Genomic DNA, 7,500 nt, shown 5'->3' on the forward strand with positions numbered 1-7,500 from the left:
CCAACTGTTTCATCTGTGATTATCTTGGCATCCCATGGACGCATTGGGTGTAGGCGAATGGTTGGTTTCTGGATGCCGGTGGAGTGGGCTAAGCTTGTTCCACTTCCAGCTTTCACTGCATGCGGCATGATGATCATGGCATGCTAGATGTATGTAGTAGTCCGTCAAAGCGTTGTTCAGGATCGTGGAGTATCTAAAAATTATGTTAGTTTGATATGATGTGCATCTGAACATCAGGACAGGTTGCACGCAGGACAGGTCTGGAACTAAGGAAGTTAACACCTATTACTGTATGTTCAGTCTAGTGTGATGATGTGTCTTGTTAACACAGCAAAGTCAAGTCTGAACACATCATAACTGTTCGTATGTGAGTGTTTTCGTAAGTAAGCTTATTGTGATATGAAAGATATAAGAGCGTGTGTTAGGCTAGGGTAATTTGAAGTTAAATTGCCCTCAACACATTATCATTCGTACGACTGCAGAATGAATGCAATTATATTCAATAGATGGTGATTTTTTAATGAGCATAGCTGGCTGTTTGCCCTTCATTTTGCAATTAATATAAACCCTTCTTTCATGTATTGTTGCATTAGTTGTACAGTGAGTATTGTAAGTGGAGTAAATCTCAGACATGCTGTATTTTCATTCACCCAACCACTGTCTCTATCTCTCTACACAGACCAGCCTATGATCACAGGTGATGCAGTGATTGGTGATGGCTATGGTTTTCTTCCCACTGAACTAAACATGCTAAAACGGAAAAGAAGACAAGAGGACGTGTCATCCATGGCAGTGTGTCATTCTCCCGCTGATGGTCCACTTTGCAGAGAAATATGAGGGGCTCATTGTACTGGTTAATGTAAGTATTACATACCTGATTAATGTAAGTATTACACACCTTTTAATAGTAACTAAGATCAGGATAATTAAATGTCCCGTTACTGACAACAGTGCTTCACAACCAGGTGTTCCACAACCATGCTGTACAATAACTTTTTGTTTAACAGATTGAGCTGGTAGTGATTCAGGTGACATCTGTACTCTAATGCTACTCTAATACAAATACCAGCAGAACATAAAAATTCGCCATTTTTAAAGAAGATTAAAAAACAAATATCAGAGCTGGCCAGATCTNTCCTAGTACTTGTAGAACAGAAAGGTAAAAGGGAGATTGATTTTACAACAAGGGATTGCAGGCTCAAATCCCTCCCTTTCCTCTCCCTAGTCCTTCCTCCATGGCTACTTGAGCAAGCCACCTAACCCCTCATTGCTTCAGTGGCTGTAACCAGAGCCATACAGAGGGAGAGTTACGCGAATGGAGGACCAGGAGTTAAATTGCAGCCCCGCCTTTCAACGAGATCGAGGTCGTGCCTAAAGCGGCTGGAACAGTTCATTAATTTTGTCTCAGTGTAGTTTCCTTGGTTTTTTACTCTGCATTAACGCCATCTACTGGACACTTTAATCATGAAAAAGTGAATGCATGGCTTATAGTTTCTATTCTCTTGTTTGGAACTAGAGTTCAGTTTATTATAAATATTCAGTGAGGCCAGTACACATAGTGCAGCAAAGTGTTAGAGTTCAGACTGCAGAGTATGTATGCAGGAGTGTTGACATTTGAAACGACCCCCCACTCCACACACACAATGTAATGGGAACACAATTCTGACCCTTACCTCCCCACCCATACACTTCCCTTTATATATGCATATCTAGTGCAATTCAACATTTTGACCAGAAAATGTTAAACTATCCCTAATTCAGAATGGGCTCGTTATGAAATATCACAAGCATATATTAACAATGTTTTCATCCAGAAAATACAGGTTTATGAATACTAGGTGAATATTAACGCTTGCCAGCACTTTTGGGTAGTCTGGAACTTTTGGGTCATGATGGCTTCAATTTAAAAAAAAGTGAAAATGTGTTCTGACTCCTGTTTTTTTTGTTTTGCTTTATTGTCTTAAAGGTCTTCCCAGTGGTGATGTAGAGCTGATGTGGAGGCAACAGTGCTGCTTCCTTCGTCCTTCCTTTCTTCAAGACCTGCGTTTTTTGTCTTTTGCCAAACTTTAGGCAGTATCTTATACAGTAGAAACTAAGCCTAACACTTGAAGCCCCGTAGGCGTTGCTTGACTGACACCAATCTGACGAGCTTGCTCAGCCGGTGGAATCTCTTGTATACATGAATAAGCAAACTGGACGTGTTCTTTCTGAACAATATTAATTGTGGCTCACCACAATGTTGGTGCATACAGTAGTAGTACGCCAAGTCAGCATTGTATGCAATAGTCATTAACAGGAATGAAACACGACAGAAGTTTATCATGCACACACCGAGCGTAGCGTTCAAAACTGTTTGTGTTCCCCTCCGCCAGGCAACACCTGTCATCTGAGCAAAGGTTCTCCCACGTGTAACCCCCAATTGCGTTGCAGTGCCATTGTACAATTACAGCATCACATTATGTCTAACAGTCTTATTGCTTTAGTACTTTTTTATTAGAGGTGATGTAACCCTTTCATGGGGAAGGCAGTAGAAAAAGTATTCATCTAAATTATGTTTATTCATCAAAACATCAAATGATGTCACACTCAACAGATTGGATGATGAGAATTGGGCCTGTTTTTGTTTTGTGATATATTTACCTTGTAGTTTGCTGATGAGTTTTTGTACATGACTACAGTGATGGGCAAATGTACGTTTCTGTGTTTATTGCATTATTGTCTTAACACCTTTTCATTATTGCTGTGCTTTATTTGCATGCTATTGTGCATTGGTGGTGATACCCTGTGTCTCATATGATATGACCTGCACCTTACATGTATTCCTGGGACAAGAGTGTGCCGGTTGTGCATATCTACCACCAACTACTCAGACAACCCAAGGGCATCTGCTTCTAACACCTGGAACTAAAAAACAGACTGATGCTGTGCTTTTAAGCGTTTAATAAACTTTGTTTTAGCTACACTGACTTGCGTGGTTCTTAAAATGAACAGATTATGCCTGAGCAAAATGTGATGGATATTTTTGTTGTATATTATGAACCCCAAGGAACCCTCCAGCTCTCCAAATCACCCTCATATCTGTTACCTTACAGTATGTGAAACAGATGGAGTTTAAACATCTTTTGTACCTATAAGAAGCAAGTAGGCCTAGGTCTAAACTTAAAGACTGGTCAACTTTCCTGTTGTCTTATCTTGTGTAAAGGATAGCAGATTTTACTTTTACTTCATAGGCCTATAGGCTACTTTTCATAAGCTAGAACCAGGATATAGGCTAACTAGGCTGCTGTGTGTGCACATTTGACTTTGTGTATTGTCTGTTTCTACAAGAGTTGTTTGGGCCTAGAAGTACAGACATCCCTGATATTGATAGTGGCTCCCTGATGCCCGCGAGTCAGATAAAATCTCCCTGATTTTAGACTATGCAAGTTAGCAGGCTTTTTTGTAATTGACAATGCAGGTAGGGTTGCCACATTTCAGTGGTAAAAAACCGGGACACATTGACACGCAAAACATTAATGATATGTGTTCATTTCAATGGGGTAACATGAAGACATGCATTATGAAACACCGGGACAGCTATTCCATTTACCTGGACAGACCATTAAAACAGGGACGTGTGGCAACACTAAATGCTGGATAGAGAAAGATATAACTCGTGCAGAATGCGTGGATTGGAATACTTCAAATAGATTGCGCGAGCTCAGCCCACTTCAGAGTAGAAAGTCCCAGGAAAAATAGGCAGGTGTTCATGTCCATGCAGACTGGACGATAGAAAAGACATGACCATACAAATGTTTAAACACTAATGCCGTTTTGTTTGTCGGGGTGTCGAGGCTCGATAAGCATCTCCCTGAAACGAGTTTCTGTAACTTGGGATGTCTGGAAGTATGACTCGTGAATGCAAGGCCAATTGTAGAGTTTAGATGCAAAACCCCCTGACTCCATTTCTGAAGACCTGCATTTCTATATTTTTAGAGAACTCTGTTGTTGGTTTGGTTTACATTTATGTACTTGATAATACATATAAACAGTTATATTACATGAATGAAATAAATAAAAATGCAATTTTTATGGCTTTATATTACATAAAAATGACTTAAGATTATTTTCTGAAAAGGCACTTAGGGGGTTTTGCATCTGAACTCTTCAATTGTAGCCTACCCAGGGCGAAATGTTTCATTCATGTCAATGTAAGGAAGGAGCGTTTGTATCTGGCATTGGCCAGAATCAGTGTGGTTTAAATGGGCACCGTTCATATCAAGCAATGCTGAATGTAAGTTCAAGTTTGTTGAGAAAAATACCATTGTATGCTTTTGCTGGCTGGTAATGAAATTGGATACATGAGTAACTAAAATGACTGGCTCACTAGTGGCAATGGCTAATACCACAAACAAAACAAAAACAAAGTTGCAAAACCATATTTAATAAATTTATGAAAATAAATTTTATGGAACTAGAAGATAAATAGACAGCTAACGTTGAGCTACTGGTAGCAAACCAGAACGAGTGCTAGCTTGCCAGTAAACAGTAAGCTAGCCACATAATAAACAGCTCGCCTACTACACGTTAAAAAACTGGCAGAAGCATACAATGGTACTTTTTAACGAACTTGAACCTACCTTTGGCATAGCATGTACATTCGTCATGTCCAACTGCTATCCAGCCACAGACAACAACACCCCTCTGTCATGGACAGCTAGGCAATGCCATTTCCCTGTCAGCAGAGCCGTATGGCTCTGCCTGTCAGCCTTGCACAGTGCCATCTGGTGGATATTCCGTGAACTGAGGGTTTTTGCCGGTCTTCAGATTCAAATCGGCATGCATTTGTTTGTGGATCTGTTCTGCGCTCTGAATGTCTCAAAATACCGTAATCGACACGAAAGCAAAAGAAATGATTCACAAATGCAGAAACATCCACAAATGCAGGAAAATGGTGTACATAATGCAGACTGCACACACAAAGTCAAGCACATTTGTTTCCAAATTAGAAAAATATATTTAAAAGTTAAAAATATATATTTGTATTTTTTGATGGCTATTTATAAATCTTGCATCTTCATGTGTGTATCTCGCTTTTGTATTCAAATCTGGCACTGTGTGTTTGTGGACCGTGCAGTGCGCTGACTGCGGCCCGAATGTCTCAAAATGACGTAATCGACACGAAAGCAAAGGAAATGATCCACGCATGCAGAAAAGATCCTCAGATCTTGGAAATTGGTGCATTAATGCAGACTGAACACACAAAATCAAGCACATTTGTTTCAAAATTAGAAAAATATATTTAAAAATTGAAAAAAACATATTTGTATTTTGGTGGCTATTTATAAATCATTCATCTTCATGTGTGAATCTCCTCCTTTTCATACAAATAGTTTAGGAACAATTGGATCTCCATACCCAAAAGCTTTTCAAAAACGCCAAAATGCGCTTAATTCCGCCCAAATTGAAGAAATTACATTGACTTCTATGGGTCCAACACGGCTGAAAAAACTGCCAAATGGCCAATTTTTTCCGTTTTTACCCGCAGACGCTTATCCGAAGTAGCCCAATTAATCTGGCAACACTAGTGTGTGTGTGTGTGTGTGGGTGTGTGTGTGTGTGTGTGTGTGTGTGTGTGTGTGTGTGTGTGTGTGTGTGTGTGTGTGTGTGTGTGTGTGTGTGTGTGTGTGTGTGTGTGTGTGTGTGTGTGTGTGTGTGATTAGTGCTGCGGTGGTATTTGAGTGTGTACCGTGTTCCCATGACAGCAGGAAGCAAGGTGAAGGGCTGGCTGAGCCTCATGCGACACGACACACACACACACACACACAAAGAGACAGGCCTGGACTGTGGACTGGTAGCCCTGTGTGTGTGTGTGTGTGTGTGTGTGTGCGTGCGTGCGTGCGTGCGTGCGTGCGTGCGTGCGTGCGTGCGTGCGTGCGTGCGTGCGTGTGTGCGTGCGTGCGTGTGTGTGTGTGTGCGTGTGTGTGTGTGTGTGTGTGTGTGTGTGTGTGTGTTTGTGTGTGTGTGTGTGTGTGTGCATGCGTGCGTGCATATGTATGTGTGTGTGCGTGCGTGCGTGCATGTGTGTGTGTGTTTTTGTGTGCGAGTGCCGATGGTGATGATATTGCTGGGTGCTCGTTTTCTCTTACATGAAGTGATGTTTATTCAATACAAGGTCAAAGGTCAAACTGGATATGGTGAAACGGTTTATGGGTACAAGAGTTTTATGTCAACATTGATCCAGAGAAAAGCTGCCGAACAGCATGATGGGAGCTGGATTTTTGTGTCATCATATCTGCATTCAAAAGGCCATGTAAAGACATACGATTGACTTTATTTGTTCATCACATCAAACCATGAAATAGACTTACAGAGATATAAGCAAAGGCATGCATTAAAATTTCATATTGCATTCTTAGCTTGTGAACTAATACATACAAAAATAATATAGCATTCCTAACATGATCATGTATGCATTAAAATATAATGGAACGCTGGTTCTGTATTGTGATTGGCTGATTGGGTGTTCCAAGCATTGGTAAACAAACACCATTCCAATCGATGATTCAAAGCATTGTGAAAGTGAAAGCCCATTGGGAAACTCCCCTTGTCATTGTGACATAGCACTCTGCAGCACACAAGTGAACACTGCACACTGCACACAACAAAATTGCATTTATGTCTCACCCGTGCAAGGGGGCAGCCCTCAATGGCACCTCAAGGGAGCAGTGCGGCGGGACGGTACCCCACCAACCTGGCGGGTCGGGAGTTGAACAGGCAACCTTTGGGCTACAAGTCTGACGCCCTAACCGCTTACCCATGAATGCCCAAATGCCGTGTCCAGACCAAGAGCGAACTACGCTGCCTGGTAGCGTGGGTAGCAGATGAAGTTTCGCCTTGAATTCACTATACGGTCCAGACGCAGCATTGACATGTTTGATTCAGCTAATCACATAACGGCTCAGGCTTGACAGTCTGGGACATTCGGAGATATGAACGCTCCGATTGGTTTTCGCCTAACAGCGTCAGAGCGAATTCGCTTACGATTAGATTGCGTTTAATTGTCAAAATTCTGTTATCTGGTCGCTCAAGAAACTTTGCTCCTGGCGAATTTGCTTTGGTAGCGCAGGTCCATAGTTCGCTCCTGGTCTGTACACGGCATAACTGGTAGCAAAAATCTGGTGCAGTTGGGTTAGGGTCCTGGGCCCAGGGGCAAATGCCCTGCTCGCCCCTCCTATAGCTCCACCCCTGACTCAAGTGGCTCAATAGCCGACTTAAATATTCCTCACATGTTAACCAATGACAGAGCACTGGGAGAGAGATAGAGAGAGAGACAGAGAGATATGAGAGGTATGAGAAAGGGTGGGATGAGAAGAGAAGGATGAGGAGAGATGCAAGAATCTGGTGCAGTTGGGTTAGTGAGAGGGCAACAAGAGCAGCTCTTGTCACTAATTCTTGCTCCTCAGTACCTCTCTGAACTCCTCCAACCCCACTCCCAGTCCAGGTCTCTGCGGTCTTCTG

General features: G+C 42.0%; 1 long non-coding RNA gene across 2 annotated transcripts in view; it reads left to right on the plus strand.

Moving 5' to 3' along the window:
• LOC134461493 (uncharacterized) overlaps positions 1–2,566 on the plus strand; it is a 3,581-nt gene extending 1,015 nt beyond the window's left edge. For both annotated transcript variants that reach the window (XR_010037296.1, XR_010037295.1), the window contains exons 2-3: positions 680–859; positions 1,967–2,566. This is a non-coding gene — a long non-coding RNA (uncharacterized LOC134461493). The remainder of the gene's footprint in view (positions 1–679; positions 860–1,966) is intronic.
• Positions 2,567–7,500: the final 4,934 nt, after the last annotated feature.

The sequence above is a fragment of the Engraulis encrasicolus genome, chromosome 13 (genome assembly GCF_034702125.1).
Source record: "Engraulis encrasicolus isolate BLACKSEA-1 chromosome 13, IST_EnEncr_1.0, whole genome shotgun sequence".
Taxonomy (NCBI): Eukaryota; Metazoa; Chordata; class Actinopteri; order Clupeiformes; family Engraulidae; genus Engraulis; species Engraulis encrasicolus.